The sequence below is a fragment of the Trachypithecus francoisi genome, unplaced genomic scaffold, assembly GCF_009764315.1.
Source record: "Trachypithecus francoisi isolate TF-2019V2 unplaced genomic scaffold, Tfra_2.0 Lachesis_group1, whole genome shotgun sequence".
Classification (NCBI taxonomy): Eukaryota; Metazoa; Chordata; class Mammalia; order Primates; family Cercopithecidae; genus Trachypithecus; species Trachypithecus francoisi.
In genome coordinates, this window is record NW_022681454.1 from 99439973 (window position 1) to 99459504 (window position 19532).

General features: G+C 39.5%; 1 protein-coding gene and 1 pseudogene across 1 annotated transcript in view; one reads left to right on the forward strand and one right to left on the reverse strand.

Moving 5' to 3' along the window:
* Nucleotides 1-19532, reverse strand: part of SLC9B1 (solute carrier family 9 member B1) — a 132171-nt gene that overhangs the window by 63518 nt on the left and 49121 nt on the right. The gene's annotated exons all lie outside the window — the stretch shown is intronic.
* Nucleotides 4807-6536, forward strand: LOC117085719 (annotated as a pseudogene).

The window sequence follows — 19532 nt, forward strand, 5'->3', positions numbered from 1 at the left end:
AAGGAATAAGTGGCACTGGAAATGGTAAATAAATTTGTAAGTATAAAAGATGTGTGTGTGTGCGTGTGTGTGTGTATTCTGATTTAATCTCTTTTAAAAAAGCATATGATTATTATAGGCAATAACTATAACAATACTGCTGAGTTTATAGCATATAAGAGGTACATTGGATCAAAGTTGCTATATAACACTGGAATTAAGTAAAAATTATTAAACCAAAGTAGAATGTAAAAAGGGAAGATGATTGATTATTATAATCCCCAAAGGTACTTGGGAGGCTGAGATAGAAGTATTGCTTGAGGCTAGTAGTTTGAGACTAGCCCAAACAACACAATGAGACTCTGTTGATATAGTTTGGATATATGTCCCTGCCCAAATCTCATGTTGAATTGTAATTCCCAAAGTTGGAGGTGGGTCCTGCTGGGAGGTGAATGGATCATGGGGGCAGATTTCTCATGAATGGTTAGTACCATCCTCTTGGTGCTGTCCTTGTGACAGTGAGTAAGTTCTTGTGAGATCTCATTTAAAAGTGTGTGGCACTGACCCTTGCTCTTTTAGTCCTGCTTTCGCTATGTGATATGCATTTGTCTTCTGCCATGATTGTAAGCTTCCTGAAGGCTTCCCAGAAGCAGATGCCTCTATGCTTCCTGTACAACCTGCAGAACTGTGAGCCAATTAAACCTCTCACAAATTATTGACTTTCAGGTATTTGAAAGCAATGAAAGAATGGACTAATACAACTGTCTCTAAAAAAATTTAAGCAAAATTACCCAGGTGTGATGACACATGCCTGTAGTCCCAGCTACTTGACAGGCAAAGGTGAGAGGACTGATTGAGCCCAGGAGTTTGAGGCTGCAATAAGCTACGACCATGCCGTTATCTCTTAAAAAAATAAGCCCCAGAGAGGCCGGGAACGGTGGCTCACACCAGTAGTCCCAGCACTTTGGGAGGCCATGGCGGGCAGATCACGAGGTCAGGAGATGGAGACAATCCAGGCTAACATGGCGAAATCCCGTGTCTACTAAAAATACAAAAAATTAACCAGGCGTGGTGGCAGGTACCTGTAGTCTCAGCTACTTGGGAGGCTGAGGCAGGAGAACGGCGTGAACCCAGGAGGCGGAGCTTGCTGTGAGCCGAGATCGTTCCACTGCACTCCAGCCTGGCGACAGAGTGAGACTGTCTCAAAAAACAAAAAAACAAAAACAAAGAAAACAAAAAAAAAAACCAGCCCCAGAGAAACCACTACAACAAAAAGCTAGAAAACATAGCAAAAATCAACAGAGAAATTGAAATAGGGCACTAAAAATACTTGGTTAACATGAAAGAAGCAGTAATGTGAGAAAAGAAAAACAAAAAGATCTGACACATGGAAAACAAATAACAAGATGTTAAATGCAAATCCAACCATATCAATAATTATGTTAAATGTGAATGGACTAAAATCAAAAGGCAACTATTACCATACAGGACTTTAAAAAGACAAGATTCAGCTATATGGTGCCTACAAGAAACAAACTTTACATAAAACAAGCAGGTTGAATGTAAAAGGATAGGAGATTAGGAGATATATGCAAATGGCAATTATGGGTGAAAGAAGAAAACACAAGTGTTTTCTTGTTTTTTCTATATATATATATAAAAATATAGGCCGGGCGCGGTGGCTCAAGCCTGTAATCCCAGCACTTTGGGAGGCCGAGACGGGCGGATCACGAGGTCAGGAGATCGAGACCATCCTGGCTAACACTGTGAAACCCCGTCTCTACTAAAAAAAATACAAAAAACTAGCCGGGCGAAGTGGCGGGCGCCTGTAGTCCCAGCTACTCGGGAGGCTGAGGCAGGAGAATGGCGTGAACCCGGGAGGCGGAGCTTGCAGTGAGCTGAGATCCGGCCACTGCACTCCAGCCCTGGCGACAGAGCGAGACTCCGTCTCAAAAAAAAAAAAAAAAAAAAAATATATATATATATATATTTTTTTAAACCTGTAAGTCAGTTTTATTGTCTGTAAAATGGGGATAAAAAATTATCTCTTGCCAATATACATAGGTTTTGTTACAATAAAATGAACTAGTGAGCATGAAAGAATATTGCAATCTGTAAGATGTTCTTCCAGGAATTCTTGCATTCTAGGAAAATCAGAACATTTCTGGTAATAGAATTTTTGACATTTTGAGGAAAGATTTTTTAAGGATATATGCAAAAAGAACACATTCTCTTCTCTAATTACATCATGGATTCTCTTTTTGCATTGAGATTTTGCTTGAATATCAATAGACAAGAGAAGGGGGTGGTTCAAGCACTTGTTTAGTGAGCAGAATGCTGACAGGAAGCAAGGAGCCGGAAGGACACTCCCTGTGCTTTTGGTCAGGGGCCCTCTTGGCTGGTGCCAAGGATTGTTCTCAGTGACAAGACAAATACAGAAATGGAGAGTGATTACAAAGTTCTGTAGCAATTTGACATTGTATCTTATAAAAAGTAAGTATCAGTCTACATCAAATGGGAAATTAAAAACAAAAATGATTGGGTCCTAGTCTACTAAGCTTAGTCCCTAGGTGACAAAATAATCTGTATAACAAACCCGCATGACACAAGTTTACCTACGTAACAAACCTGAACATGTACCCCTGAACCCAAAATAAAAGTTTTTTTTTTTTAAAGAAAGGAAGAAAAACAAAACAAAAAAACCACATCTGTTTCTTCATCACAGATAATTTGAGAAGCACTAGTGTCAGGAAAAAAGAATAATAAACAATATGTATATTAAAACCTCACCAGAAAACATATATGCAGTGGGATATCTTTTTGGACATTAAAGAAATGTGAAAAATCACACATATATTCCTAATGAACTGGACTATATTACATATATATATATGTTTATTTAGAAGTATTAAATTGAATTAAGTATTAAATTTATTTTTTAAACACTGGTATAAAGGAAGGATGTTCTAATTAAGAAGGATAGATAAAGTGCAATTACAACTCTGAGTAGAGAAATAGTAAAATGCCCAGAAACAGACTGGCAAAAACTATGGATAATTAATCTCACAAAAGGAAGCAGAATTTATTAATATAAATAACAAAGTATTACTGATAGTTAAATAATTATGAGTTATACTGAAGAATTATTTTATATTTTAAAATAGCAAAACCCAAAACAAAACAGTGTGGTAAAGCTGTGGTGAGGTTTGTACATTTTAGGAAGCCTCGGTATTTTTAGCTCATATGGTTTTTTGATGAGTAAAAATAAAAAAAAGTTAAAAATGATTTCTCTGCTGCTTAAATTCTGATATACATCTACTGCATGGTAAGATATGAGTTTAGAGTCATTGCATTTTTTTAGTAGTTCCACTAATAAGAATTGTTTTTTTTTTTTTTTTGAGACGGAGTTTCGTTCTTGTTGCCCAGGCTGGAGTGCAATGGCATGATCTTGGCTCACCACAACCTCCGCTTCCCAGGTTCAAGGGATTCTCCTGCCTCAGTCTCCTGAGTAGCTGGAATTACAGGCATGCGCCACCACACCCGGCTAATTTGTTTTTTTTAGTAGAGACGGGGTTTCTCCCTGTTGGTCAGGCTGGTCTTGAACTCCTGACCTCATGTGATCCACCTGCCTCAGCCTCTCAAAGTGCCGGGATTACAGACGTGAGCCACCATGACCAGCCAAAGCTTTACTTTCTAAAAATTATATTAAAATTGATATTTCTCTATTATCTAATCATAAATTACATCAAATATGCTGTTTTGAATTTTATTTTTCCCTTTAAACATAAAGACACACATTCAATTCATTGTGCTAAATTACCAGTGTGATCACAAATTAAGAAATCCAATTCAAAGAATTTTGCATACAAGGAGTCCGGAAAGTGTTAATAACTTTTGTTGCAAAGATAATTTTATGAAAGTAATAGAAGACCAAAAAAAAAGTACAAAACAATTATTACATAAGTATCTTTCTTTTTCTGAATCACCCATGATTACTTTCTCCACCAAGCAAAAACTGAGTGCACACTTATCTGTCTCCAACCTGCCCAGCCTCTTTTCCTAAACCTCCCCAGCCTCTCACGACAGACAGGCTGCTACTGTACTTTGTGCATTCTGCTATTTTTAGCAAGAGGTCTATTTTGTCAGTGTTGTCTGAATACATATTTGCTAACTCCCAGACTTTCAGTCACTTATGTATGTATTTATTTATTTATTTAGTCTCTTTTCTTGTATTTCCCTTTTCCTTTTCTTTTCTTTCCTTTCTTTTTCCCTTTCCTCCTTCCTTCCTTCTTTTGCTTATTTTTTTCCCTTTAACTCCCATTCACTATTTCCATGACTGTCAAATAGTAGATTGAGCCTTTAAAATACTCCTTTTTAAAAATTTATTGTACTTTAAGTTCTGGGATACATGTGCAGAACGTGCAGGCTTGTTATATAGGTATACATGTGCCATGGTGGTTTGCTGTACCCATCTACAATATATCTTTTTTTTTTTTTTTTTTTTTTTTTTTTTTTGAGACGGAGTCTTGCTCTGCCGCCCAGGCTGGAGTACAGTGGCCGGCTCTCAGCTCACTGCAAGCTCCGCCTCCCGGGTTCACGCCATTCTCCTGTCTCAGCCTCCCGAGTAGCTGGGACTACAGGCGCCCGCCTCGTCGCCCGGCTCGTTTTTTGTATTTTTAGTAGAGACGGGGTTTCACCGTATTAGCCAGGATGGTCTCGATCTCCTGACCTCGTGATCCGCCCGTCTCGGCCTCCCAAAGTGCTGGGATTACAGGCTTGAGCCACCGCGCCCGGCCTACAATATATCTTATAATAAAAATGGAAACACGCAGGAGACGTGGCATATGGGGTGAGTGGGTTGCCGAGTGCATGGTGGCAGGGTGCTCCAGGGTGGCCAGTGGGGCTAAGTGCTGTGTATTCCAAGCATGGCGGGCTTCCTGCCTTCCTGTGTGGCAGACTGTGGCATCAGGTAAGAGCCACTCAGTGCCCACGCTGGCTCTTCCATGGCCCTGCTCTCAGCCCCTGGCATCCAGTCCACACCTGGAGGTTCAGCTGCATCCACTGCTCTGGGTCTCAGCCCTGTGACAACTTCAGTAGGTATTCCAAACTTGGCTATGCAGGCAACACTGAGCCATAGTTTACTATTCTTTCATGCATTTCTATCCGAGAGTCAGCAAAGGTAGATGACAAAGCCCAAAGGAGAATGTTGAGGGGAGTTGATGACCTTGACTTTTTTTATATAGGATGAAGCCATTACAAAGTGGTCAATATGACATGGAATCACTGAAGACTGGGGTATTATGGAAAGGTTCATGGAGCAAGTGGTTTTTAAATATTTTTGAGCAGAATCTGAGGACCATTATTTTTTAATGACAGAACTTCCACTGAATACACTAGAAAATACAGAGCATTTTTGCAGAAATTATGTTTGAATTATTTAATGTACCAGGATTCTACATTGCAGTTCAGGAGGTACTGGCCTTGGCGGTATCTTGGACATCTCAACAAGTGGGTGAATGTATGTTAATGAGTATAGTAATTGACAAAAGAGATGGAGTCACCTATGTTCTCCCAGTTGTAGAAGGTTATGTAATTGGGAGCTGCATCAAACACATCCTGATTGTAGGTGATATTGCGTATTTCATGCGACAGCTGCTAAGGGAGAGGGAGGTAGGAATCCCTCTTGAGCAGTCACTGGAGACCACAAAAGCCATGAAGGAGAAATACTATTACATTTGCCCTGATATAGTCAAGGAATTTGCTAAGTATGATGTGGATCCCTGGAAGTGGATCAAACAGTACACAGGTATCAATGTGATCAACCAGGAGAAATTCACAATAGATGTTGGTTACAAGAGGTTCCTGCAACCTGAAATATTTTTTTACCCAGAGTTTGCCAACCCAGATGTTATGGAATCCATCTTGAATATTGTTGATAAATACAAAACTGTCCCATTGATGTGCATTGTCCGCTGTATAAGAATGTTGTTCTTTCAAGAGGTTTGACCATGTTCAGGAATTTGAACCTCAACTGCAGAGAGATTTGAAGAGTGGTACATGTCAGATTAAAACTCAGTAAAGGAGCTCAGTGGCAGGAGAATCAAACCTAAGCTTGCAGAGGTTCGGGTGGCAATCCATCACATGCAGCACTATGCCTTATGGTTTGGAAGCTTAATGCTAGCCTCAACTTTGGAGTTATTTCAGACTGTCACACCAAGAAGGCCTATGAAGAATATGGCCCCAGCATCTGCCACCACAGCCTTCTCTTTGGAGTAATGTCTTAGTGTCTGCCTTGAAAGCATCATTTAATAGTGCCATGTTGGGGAACAAGTGTCCGTCAGAACCCAGAGAAGACCACCATTTCTAAATGACATTTGGTGTTGATGTTTGAGTAGCATGCTTGCATCACCTAGTGCATGAGGCACAGTGCAGAGTCATTTCAGTAAAAGTCATTTCTTTATGTGTTAGCTGTTGTATGCCCACTCCTTCTTCTCTCACTCCCTTTCTTCATACTTCCCCAGTTTCCCTCCTCCTTTTCACTTGAGCTTTTTTGTTGACAAATACCATTCTCAAGGAATTCAAATGTGACTTTGAAAATTGTTAAGAGGAAAAGAAATTCAAAAATGGCCCAAAATATTTCTCCCCCAGGAAAGAATGCAGTGGTATAAATCCTTTTTCCCCAGCCTATTTTTATAAATAAAATGTTATAAACTTAAAATACAAAAAAAAAAAAAAAAAAACAAAAACAAAAACAATATACCATTATTTACAGGATGCAATTAAAGCAGTGTATAGAGGAAAATGTATAGCTTTAGAAACAGAAAGAAAAAGTAATCTAAAATTGATAATTAAAACTTCCAGCTTAAGACTCTAGAAAAAGATGAGTAAACCAAGCCAAAAGTAAGTAGGATGTATGAAATACAAAGGTCACGGTGGAAAACAATATATACAGAACAGGATAACATTAAAAACAACCAAAGAAATCCAAAATTGCTTATTTCAGAAAGTCAAGAAAATAAATACTGTTTAGTTACATTGACCAAGAAAAAAGAAAGAAGACACTAATTCCCAAAATCAAGAATGAAAGAGAAATATCACCACAGACCTTACCCTTAAAAGGATGTTAAGAAAATGGTGTAATAACTTTAAGGTAAAAAATTAGACAGCTCAGATAAAATAGAACAATTCCTAGAAAGACACAAATTACCAAAACTGACTAAAGGAAAAAGGAAAAAATATATACCGATATCGAGTAAAGAAACTGCATCAGTAATTTAAAATCTTCCTATAGAGAAAAAATATACTTCACTGGTGAATTCTATCAAACTATTAAGGGAGGAAACAATACTAATGTTACAAAAACTTCTTTCAGCAAATAGAGGAGGAAGGAAACTTCCCAACTAACTTTATTTCATTTGATATCAATATTACCCTGATATCAATATGAGACAAAGACATTACAAGAAAACACAGCTATATACCAATATCCCTTGTGAACCTAGACATAAAAATTCTTAACCAAATATTAGCAAACGTAATTGAGCAACATATGAAAAAAATTTTAAACCATAATCAAATGAAGTTTATCTCAGGAATGTGAAGTTGACTTAACATCCAAAATCAATGTAATAAACTATATTAACAGAATAAAGGACATAACCATATGATCACCTCAATAGATGCAGAAAAGCATCTGACAGAATTCAACACTCATATATTAAAAAGAAATCTCATCAACTTATCAATAGAAGGGAACTTCTTCAAATGATCAAGGCATCTACCAGAAGCTTACAGCAAACATACTTTATGGTTAAAAAAAAATTGAATGTGCTTTCCTCTAGATTAGGAAAAATGCAAAGATACCTGTATTTACCACTTCTATTTTACAGTGCACCATAGGTCTTAGTTTGTGTAATAGTCAAGGAAAAAAGGTATGGAAAAAAGACAACTCTTTTTATTATTAGCCTTGTATACAGAAAATCCTGAGGAACACACCCCCACACACACCCACATACCACACCCCCTCCCAAACTTACTAGAACTAAGAGTGGGACTTAGCAAGTTTGTAGAGTATATGATCAATATACAAAAATCAGTTGTGTATATGGTAGCAATAAACAATACAAAGATGAAATAAAACAATTCCAATCACAATAGCATAAAAAATAAACGTCTTAGTTTGTTTTATGTTGTTATAATAGAATGTCTGAGACTGTATAAAAAGGTTTATTTAGCTTATGTTTCTCCAGATTGGGAAGTTCAAGAAGCATGGCACCAGCATCTGCTTAGCTTCTGGTGAGGACTTTAGTAGTGCATCAAAACATGGCACAAGACCAAAGAGGAAGTGGGAATGTGCCAAGAGGCCAAACACAAGGTACAACTTTGTACAATGGGTTGCTTTATAACAATCCATTCTCAGGGTAACTAATGTATCCCCACAGGAACCAATCCAGTTTCATGACAACAAGAACTCACTCACTATATGAGGACTGCACCAAGCTGCTCAAAACGGCAGAGTCCCCATGACCTGAGCATCTCCCATTAGGCTCTACCTCTTAAAAGTTCCAACATGATTTTTGGCGGAGACACTGAAACCATGGCATTCCACCCTTGGAACCCCAAACTCATGTCTCTTTTACACTGTAAAATATAATTATTCAATCCTAATGGTCTGCAAAGTCTTAATGTATTCCAGTACCAATTCAAAGGTCAAAGTCCAAAGTCTCATATAAGGCTCAAGGCAAGTTCCTTCTAGCTATGAGCCTGTAAAATAATAATAATAATAATAATAATAAAACAAGTTATTTACTTCCAAGATACAATGGTGGAATAGTCATATGGCAGACAGTCCCATTCCAAAACGGAGAAATAGGCCAAAAGAAGAAAGAGGTGACAAGCCTTGAGCAAGTTCAAAACTCAGCAGGGCAGATACTAAATCTTAAAGCTCCAGAATAATTATCCACTCCATGTGCTGCCTCCTGGGCACAGTGGGGAGTTTTATCCCTAAAGCCTTGGGCAGCCCCACCTCCGCTGCTTTGTTGGGCATAGCCACGTGGCTGCTCTCACTGGTTGGAGTTGGTTACCTGTGGCTTTTCCAGGCTGAGGTTGTATGTTGGCAATGACTCTATAGTTCTGGAGTCCCAGTGGTGGTCCACTTTCATGGATTCACTAGGCATTGCCCTGGTACAGGCTCTTTGTGGCAGCTCCAACCCCCCATTTTTCTGCTCAGCATTGCCTTAGGGGAGATACACTGCAGTGGCTCTGGCCCTGCAACAAGTCTCTACCTGAGCTCCCAGTCTTTTCAGTACATTCCTTAAAATCTAGGTGGAAGCCGCCATGCCTCCACTTCTCTTGTATTCTGCACATCTGCAAAACTAGTACCACATGGTTGTAAATGCCATCAAGGCTTACCGCTTGCACCCTCCAGAGTGGTGTCATGAGCTGCATCTGAGGCTGCTTGATCCACGACTGTTTGCCACCAAGGTTTATGGCTTGTATCTTGTGGGATGGCAGCCTGAGCCACACCTGGGTATGATTGTGCCATGGCTGGGGTGGCTGCTGAGGGCTGTGCCAATATTTGGGGAGCAGGATCTCAAAACAGCTACACAGGGTAGTGATGCATGGGTCCTGTCTCTTAAAACCATTCTGTCCTCCTAGACCTCTAGAGAGGCCACCTCTAAAATTTCTGAAATGCCTTCAAGGGTCTTTAAAAAATTGTCTCAATAATTATCAACTGGCTTTCTTCTCTCAGTGCTAATCTCTTTAGTATTTGTTGCTCTGCTGCAACCTTGGACTCCTCTCCTGAAAATGCTCTTTCATTCTCTACCACATGGCCAGGCTATTAATTTTCAAATTTTTATGCTTGCTTCCCTTTCATTTTGCATTTCACTGAATGTAGTAAACAATAGATACATAGCTGCTCTATATTTTGCTTACAAATTTCTTCTGCCAGGTACGCTAGTTCATCACTCTTAAGTCTAGCCTTCCACAAAACCTTAGGGCACAAAGCCTTAGATACAAGACAGCCAAATTTTTGCTACGGTGTAACAAGGATGACTTTGTCTCCAGTTCTTAATACCTTGTTCCTCATTTCTATCTGAGATCTCATTAGAATGGCCTTTGCTGTCCATATTTTTATCAGCAGTGTGGTAATGACTACTGAACCAATCTCTAAGAAATTCTAAACTTTCTCTCATCTTTTTGTTGTCTTCTGAGCCCTCACCAAAATTATACTTCATGCTCTGTTTATGACAATACAGTCTTTTTCTACTCTGCTCCTTCAAACTTTTCCAGCCTCTGCCCATTACCCAGTTCCAATGAGGCTTCTGCATTTTCGAGTATCTATATAGCAACATCCCACTCTCAGTACCAATTTTCTGTCTTAGTCCGTTTTGTGTTGCTATAACAGAATACCGGAGACTGAGTAATTTATAAAGAGATATATTTGGCTTGCAGTTCTGCAGGCTGGAAAGCATGACACTGGCATCTGTTTGGGTTCTGGTCAAAGCTTTAGTGTTGTGTCACAACATGGTAGAAGAAGGTTAAAGGGGAGTAGGCATGTACCAAGGGGCCAAGCATGAAGCGTGACCTCACTGTATAGGAACTCATTTTCATAGTAACTAATCCATTCCTGAGAGAACTAATCTAGTCTCACAAGAGTGAGAACTCACTCACTAGTGTAAGAATAGTACCAAGCTGCCCACAAAGGAAGAGCTCCCAAGACCCAAACACTTCCCGTTAGGCCCCACCTCTTAAGCATTCCAACATGAGTTTTGGTAGGGACACTCAAACTATAGCAATAATAGAATAATTAGGAAAACCTTTAACAAAATAAGTGTAAAACCTTTGCACTGAAAACTAAAAAACATCACTCAGATAAGTGCCTAAACAAATGGAGAGATATATCATGTTAATGGATTAGATGACTTAATATTGTTAGATGTCAATTGAGCTACAAATTAACTGCAATTCCTGCCAAAAGTCTAGAAAGATTATTGGAAAAATTGACAAGCTGATTCTAAAATCATATAGAAATACAATAATATCTAGAATAGCCAAAACAATCTTGCTAAGTAAGAATGAAGCTAGAGTACTTAATACTGCCTTATTTTAAAATTCAGTGTAAAGCAAAAGTAGTCAAGACAGTGTAGAATCCGCATTAAGAGAGATAGATTGATCAATGGAATTAAGGGGAGTTCAGAATCCAACCCACTTTCATTTGATGAAAGTCAATTGATTTTCATCAAAGATGCTAAGACAATTCAATAGGAAAAAGATGTTCTTTCTATAAATGATTCTATAAGAATTGATTATTCATTTACAAAAACTAAACCTAGATCCTTAGGTCATATACGGAAATTAACTAAAATGGACGATAGACCTAATTGTAAGAGCTAAAACTGTAAAATGTCTAGGAAAAAATACAGGAGAAAATATTTGTGACCTTGGACTAAGCAAAGGTTTCTTAGATATAATACCAAAAACATGATCCATAAAAGAAAAACTGATAAACTGGGACTTCATCAAAATGATGACATCTTTGCTTTTCAAATATTTCTTTTTTTTTTTTTTTTTTTTTGAGACGGAGTCTCGCTCTGTCGCCCAGGCTGGAGTGCAGTGGCCGGATCTCAGCTCACTGCAAGCTCCGCCTCCCGGGTTCCCGCCATTCTCCTGCCTCAGCCTCCGGAGTAGCTGGGACTACAGGCGCCCGCCACCACGCCTGGCTAGTTTTTTGTATTTTTTTAGTAGAGACGGGGTTTCACCGTATTAGCCAGGATGGTCTCGATCTCCTGACCTCGTGATCTGCCCTTCTCGGCCTCCCAAAGTGCTGGGATTACAGGCTTGAGCCACCGCGCCCGGCCGCTTTTCAAATATTTCTTGAATAAATGACAAGAGAGGATTGTTCCAAGATGGTCAAATAGGAACAGCTTTGGTCTGCAGCTCCCAGTGTGATCGACGCAGAAGCCAGGTGATTTCTGCATTTCCAACTGAGGCACCTGGTTCATCTCACTGGGACTGGTTGGACAGTGGGTGCAGCCCACAGAGGGTGAGCCGAAGCAGGGCGGGGTGTCACCTCACCCAGGAAGTGATGCAAGGGGATGGGGGATTTCCCTTTACTAGCCAACGGAAGCCGTGACAGATGGTACCTGGAAAATTGGGACACTCCCACCCTAATATTGTGCTTTTCCAAAGGTCTTAGCAAATGGCACACCAGGAGATTATATCCCACTCCTGGCTCAGCGGGTCCCACAGCTACAGAGCCTTACTCACTGCTAGCGCAGCAGTCCAAGATTGAACTGCAAGGCTGCAGCCTGGGCTGGGGGAGGGGCATCTGACATTGCTGAGGCTTGAGTAGGTAAACAAAGCAGCTGGGAAGCTCCTTTGAGCTCCACCACAGCTCAGTAAGGCCTGCCTGCCTCTGTAGACTCCACCTCTGGGTGCAGGGTATAGCTGAACAAAAGGCAGCAGAAATTTCTGCAGACTTAAACGTCCCTGTCTGACAGCTATGAAGAGAGCAGTGGTTCTTCCAGCACGGAGTTTGAGCTCTGAGAACCGACAGAGCTGCCAGTAGGGGCCGATTGACACCTCACACAGCCAGGTGCCCCTCAGAGACGAAGCTTCCAGAGGAGGGATCAGGCAGCAATATTTGCTGTTCTGCAGCCTCTGCTGGTGATACCAAGGCAAACAGGGTCTGCAGTAGACCTCCAACAAACTCCAACAGACCTGCAGCTGAGGATCCTGTTAGAAGGAAAACTAGCAAACAGAAAGGAATAGCATCAATATCAACAAAAAGGACATCCACACCAAAATCCCATCTGTAGGTCACCATCATCAAAGACCAAAGGTAGAGAAAACCACAAAGATGGGGAGAAGCCAGAGCAGAAAAGCTGAAAATTCTAAAAACCAGAGCACCTCTTCTCCTCCAAAGGATCGCAGCTGCTCACCAGCAATGGAACAAAGCTGGACAGAGAATGAATTTGATGAGTTGTCAGAAGTAGGCTTCAGAAGGTTGGTAATAACAAACTTCTCTGAGCTAAAGGAGGATGTTCAAACCCAAGGCAAGGAAGCTAAAAACCTTGAAAAAGATTAGATGAATGGCTAACAAGATTAAATAGCATAGAGAAGACCTTAAATGACCTGATGGAGCTGAAAACCATGGCACGAGAACTACGTGATGCACGCACGCATAGCCAATTCAATCAAGTGGAAGAAAGGGTATCAGTGATTGAAGATAAAATGAATGAAATAAAGCGAGAAGAGAAGTTTAGATAAAAAAGAGTAAAAAGAAATGAACAAAGCCTCCAAGAAATATGGGACTATGTGAAAAGACCAAATCTACGGCTGATTGGTGTACTTGAAAGTGACGAGGAGAATGGAACCAAGTTGGAAAACACTTTTCAGGATATTATCCAGGAGAACTTCCCTAACCTAGCAAGGCAGGCCAACATTCAAATTCAGGAAATACAGAAAACACCACAAAGATAGTCTTCGAGAAGAGCAACCCCAAGACATAACTGTCAGATTCACCAAGGTTGAAATGAAGGGAAAAATCTTAAGGGCAGCCAGAGAAAAGGGTCAGGTTACCCACAAAGGGAAGCCCAGCAGACTAACAGCGGATCTCTGCACAGAAACTCTACAAGGCAGAAGAGAGTGGGGACCAATATTCAACATTCTTAAAGAAAAGAATTTTCAACCCAGAATTTCATATCCAGCCAAACTAGGCTTCATAAGTGAAGGAGAAATAAAATCCTTTACAGACAAGCAAATGCTTAGAGATATTGTCACGACCAGGCCTGCCCTACAAGAGCTCCTGAAGGAAGCACTAAACAGGGAAAGGAACAACCGGTACCAACCACTGCAAAAACATACCAAAATGTAAAGACCATTGATGCTAGGAAGAAACTGCATCAACTAACAAGCAAAATAACCAGCTAACATCATAATGACAGGATCAGTTTCACACATAACAATATTAACCCTAAATGTAAATAGACTAAATGTTCCAATTAAAAGACACAGGCTGGCAAATTGGATAAAGAGTCAAGACCCATCAATTTGCTGTATCCAGGAGACCCATCTCAAGTGCAGAGACACACATAGGCTCAAAATAAAAGGATGGAGGAAGATCTATCAAGCAAATGGAAAACAAAAAATGGCAGGGGTTGTAATCCTAGTATCTGATAAAACAGACTTTAAACCAACAAAGATCAAAAGAGATAAAGAAGGCCATTACATAATGGTAAAGGGATCAATTCAACAGGAAGAGCTAATCATCCTAAATATATATGCACCCAATACAGGAGCACCTAGATTCATAAAGCAAGTCCTTAGAGACTTACAAAGAGACTTAGACTCCCACACAATAATAATGGGAGACTTTAACACCCCACTGTCAACATTAGACAGATCAACGAGACAGAAAGTTAACAAGGATATCCAGGAATTGAACTCAACTCTGCATCAAGCAGACCTAACAGACATCTACAGAACTCTCCACCCCAAATCAACATAATATACATTCTTCTCAGCACCACATCACACTTATTCTAAAACTGACCACATAGTTGGAAGCAAAGAACTTCTCAGCAAATGTAAAAGAACAGAAATCACAACAAACTGTCTCTCAGACCACAGTGCAATCTAATTAGAACTCAGGATTAAGAAACTCACTCAAAACCACTCAACTACATGGAAACTGAACAACCTGTTCCTGAATGACTACTGAGTACATAACAAAATGAAGGCAGAAATAAAGATGTTCTTTGAAACCAATGAGAACAAAGATACAATGTACCAGAATCTCTGGGACACATTTAAAGCAGTGTGTAGAGGGAAATTTATAGCACTAAATGCCCATAAGAGAAAACAGAAAAGATCTAAAATTGACACCCTAACATCACAATTAAAAGAACTAGAGAAGCAAGAGCACACAAAATCAAAATCTAGCAGAATGCAAGAAATAACTAAGATCAGAGAGCAGAACTGAAGGAGATAGAGAAGCAAAAATCCCTTTTAAAAATCAATGAATCCAGGAACTGGTTTTTTGAAAAGATCAACAAAATAGATAGACCACTAGCAAGACTAATAAAAAAGAAAAGAAAGAAGAATCAAATAGATGTAATAAAAAGTGATAAAGGGGATATCACCACCGATCCCATAGAAATACAAACTACCATCAGAGAATACTATAAACACCTCTACGCAAATAAACTAGAAAATCTAGGAGAAATGGATAAATTCCTGGACACATACACCCTCCCAAGACTAAACTAGGAAGAATTTGAATCCCTGAGTAGACCAATAACAGGCTCTGAAATTGAGGCAATAATAAAGAGCCTACCGACCAAAAAATGTCCAGGACCAGATGGAGTCACAGCTGAATTCTACCAGAGATACAAAGAGGAGCTGGTACCATTCCTTCAGAAATGATTCCAATCACTAGAAAAAGACGGAATCCTCCATAACTCATGTTATAAGACCAGCATCATCCTGATACCAAAGCTTGGCAGAGACACAACAAAAAAGACAATTTTAGACCAATATCCCTGATGAACATCAATGCGAAAATCCTCAATAAAATACTGGCAAACCGAATCCAGCAGCACATCAAAAAGTTTATCCACCACGATCAAGTGGGCTTCATCCCTGGGCCGCAAGGCTGGTTCAACAAACGCAAATCAATAAACGTAATCCATCACATAAACAGAACCAAAGAGAAAAACCACATGATTATCCAATAGATGCAGAAAAGGCCTTTGATAAAATTCAACAGCCCTTCATGCTAAAAACTCTCAATAAACTAGGTATTGATGGAATGTATCTCAAAATAATAAGAGCTATTTATGACAAACCCACAGCCAATATCATACTGAATGGGCAAAAACTGGAAACATTCTCTTTGAAAACTGGCACAAGACAGGGATGTCCTCTTTCGCCACTCCTATTCAACATAGTGTTGGAAGTTCTGGCCAGGGCAATCAGGCAGGAGAAAGAAATAAAGGGTATTCAGTTCAGAAAAGAGGAAGTCAAATTGTCCTTGTTTGCAGATGACATGATTGTGTATTTAGAAAACCCCATCGTCTTAGCCCAAAATCTCCTTAAGCTGATAAGCAACTTCAGCAAAGTCTCAGGATACAAAATCAATGTGCAAAAATCACAAGCATTCCTATACACCAATAACAGACAAACAGAGGGCCAAACCATGAGTGAACTCCCATTCACAATTGCTACAAAGAGAATAAAATACCTAGGAATCCAACTTACAAGGGGTGTGAAGGACTTCTTCACGGAGAACTACAAACCACTGCTCAATGAAATAAAAGAGGACACAAACTAATGGAAGAATATTCTGTGCTCATGGAATAGCATGGAAGAATCAATATTGTGAAAATGGCTATACTGCCCAAGGTAATTTATAGATTCAATGGCATCCAATCAAGCTACCAATGACTTTCTTCACAGAATTTGAAAAAACTACTTTAAAGTTCATATGGAAACAAAAAAGAGCCTGCATTGCCAAGACAATCCTAAACAAAAAGAAGCTGGAGGCATCATACTACCTGACTTCAAACTATACTACAAGGCTACAGTAACCAAAACAGCATGGTACTGGTACCAAAGCAGAGATATAGACCAATGGAATAGAACAGAGTCCTCAATAACAACACACATCTACAACCATCTGATCTTTGACGAACCTGACAAAAACCAGAAATGGGGGAAGGATTCCCTATTTAATAAATAGTGCTGGGAAAATTGGCTAGCCTTATGTAGAAAGCTGAAACTGCATGCCTTCCTTACACCTCATACAAAAATTAATTCAAGATGGATTAAAGGTTTAAATGATAAACTTAAAACTGTAAAAACCCTAGAAGAAAACCTAGGCAATACCATTCAAGACACAGGCATGAGCAAGGACTTCACGGACTAATACACCAAAAGCAACGGCAACAAAAGCCAGAATAGACAAATGGGATCTCATTAAACTAAAGAGCTTCTGCACAGCAAAAGAAACGACTGTCAGAGACAACAGGCAACCTACAGAATGGGAGAAAATTTTTGCAATCTACCCATCTGACAAAGGGCTAATATCCAGAATCTACAAAGAACTTAAACAAATTTACAAGAAAAATTCAAACAACCCCATCAAAAAGTGGGTGAATGATATGAACAGACACTTCTCAAAAGAAGACATTTATGCAGCCAACAGACACATGAAAAAAATGCTCATCATCACCAGTCATTAGAGAAATGCAAATCAAAACCACAAAGAGATACCATCTCACACCAGTTAGAATGGCGATCATTAAAAAGTCAGGAAACAACAGATGCTGGAGAGGATGTGGAGAAACAGGAACACTTTTACACTGTTGGTTGTTGTGTAAACTAGTTCATCCATTGTGGAAAGACAGTGTGGTGATTCCTCAAGGATCTAGAACTAGAAATACCACTTGACCCAGTGATCCCATTACTGGGTATATACCCAAAGGATTATAAATCATGCTACTATAAAGACACACGTATCTGTATGTTTATTGCAGGACTATTCACAATAGCAAAGACTTGGAACCAACCCAAATGTTCATCAATGATAAACTGGATTAAGAAAATGTGGCACATATACACCATGGAATACTATGCAGCCATAAAAAGATGAGTTCATGTCCTTTGTAGGGGATGAAGCTGTAATCCATCATTCTGAGCAAACTATTGCAAGGAGAGAAAACAAAACACTGCATGTTCTCACTCATAGGTGGGAATTGAATAATGAGAACACTTGGATACAGGGCGGGGAGCATCACACACTGGGGCCTGTCGTGGGGTGTGAGGGAGAGGGGAGGGATAGCATTAGGAGATATACCTAATGTAAATAACGGGTTAATGGGTGCAGCAAACCAACATGGCACATGTATACATATGTAACAAACCTGCACATTGTGCACATGTGTCCTAGAACTTAAAGTATAATAATAATAAAAAATAAATGAAAAGGAAAGCTATAGACTGGGAGAAAACACTGCTAAATATATATCTGATAAAGAACTTATATTAGGCCAGATGTGGTTGCTCATGCCTGTAATCCCAGCACTTTGGGAGGCCAAAGCATGAGGATCACTTTAGCCCAGGAGTTTGAGATCAGCTTAGACAACATGGCAAAATCCTGTCTCTGCAAAAAATTTAAAAATTAGCTGGGCATGGTGGCAGGTGCCTGTAGAGCTAGCTACCTAGGAGGTTGAGTGTGAGCCCAGGAGGTCAGCTACATGAGCTGTGATGGAGCCACTGCACTGCAACCTGGGTGACAGAGTGAGATCCTGTCTCAAAAAAAAAACAAAAACAAAGACCAAAAAAACCAACAACAAAAACAAAATAGCATAACTTACATTTAGAATACATAAAGAACTTTTATAAGAATAAAAAAAAACTAATTTTTAAAATGGGCAAAAGATTTCAATAGATACTTCATCAAAGAAGGTATATGAATAAATGCAAATAAGCCAGGTGAAATGCAAATTAAAACCAAACTGAGATAACTCTATATACACACTAGAATGGCTAAAATAACAGGATTAATCATACCACGTATTGATGAGGATGTGAGGAAACCAGAATCACTACACATTACTGCTAGGAACATAAAACAGTACAGTCACTTTGGAAAATAAATTGGCAGTATAATTAAAAATTTAGCTGGGCATAGTGCTGAGTGCCTGTAGGCCCAGCTACCCAGAGGCTGAGGTGGGAGAATTGCTTGAACCTATGAGTTAAAGTTCAGCCTGGATAACATAGTGAGACCTCATTTCTTAACAACAACAACAAAAAAATTAAACATACTTATACAATACAATCCCATTAATTCTGTTTCCAAAGGAAGTAAAAATATGTCTATCCAAATGTTGGTAGCAGCATTGTGTAGAATAACTCCAAACTGGAAACAGTGCAAATTTACATCAACTGGTGAATGGATAACCAAAGTGTGGGTCATGATCATAAAATGTATGGATTGCCCACACATGCACTCAACAGTTTCTTTAGAACTCCAAAACATACTGCTAACTTAAAGTCAGGTACATAAGACAACATATTGTAAGTTAATCTATTTAAATTTTTTTTTTTTTTTGAGACAGTGTCTGGCTCTGTTACCCAGGCTGGAGTGCAGTGGCACGATCTTGGCTCACTGCAACCTCCACCTCCTGGGCTCAGGCCATCCTCCCACTTAAGCCTTCGAGTAGCTCAAACTACAGGTGCGCCATCACGCCCAGCTAATTTTTGCATTATTAGTAGAGATGGGGTTTCACCATGTTGCCTAGGTTAGTCTCGAACTCCTGGGCTCAAGTGATCTGCTCGCCTCGGCCTCCTAAAGTGCTCGGATTACAGGCATGAGCCACCGTGCCCGGCCAATCTATGTAACTTTTCACGGAAGGCAAAACTATAAAGAAAGCAGATCATTTGTTACTTGGGACTTGGGGAGGTAGGAGTGATGATTTAATTCAAATAAGCATGAGGAAATTTTTTGAGATTATGTAAGTATTCACAAACTGAAGTTTTGTAATTGT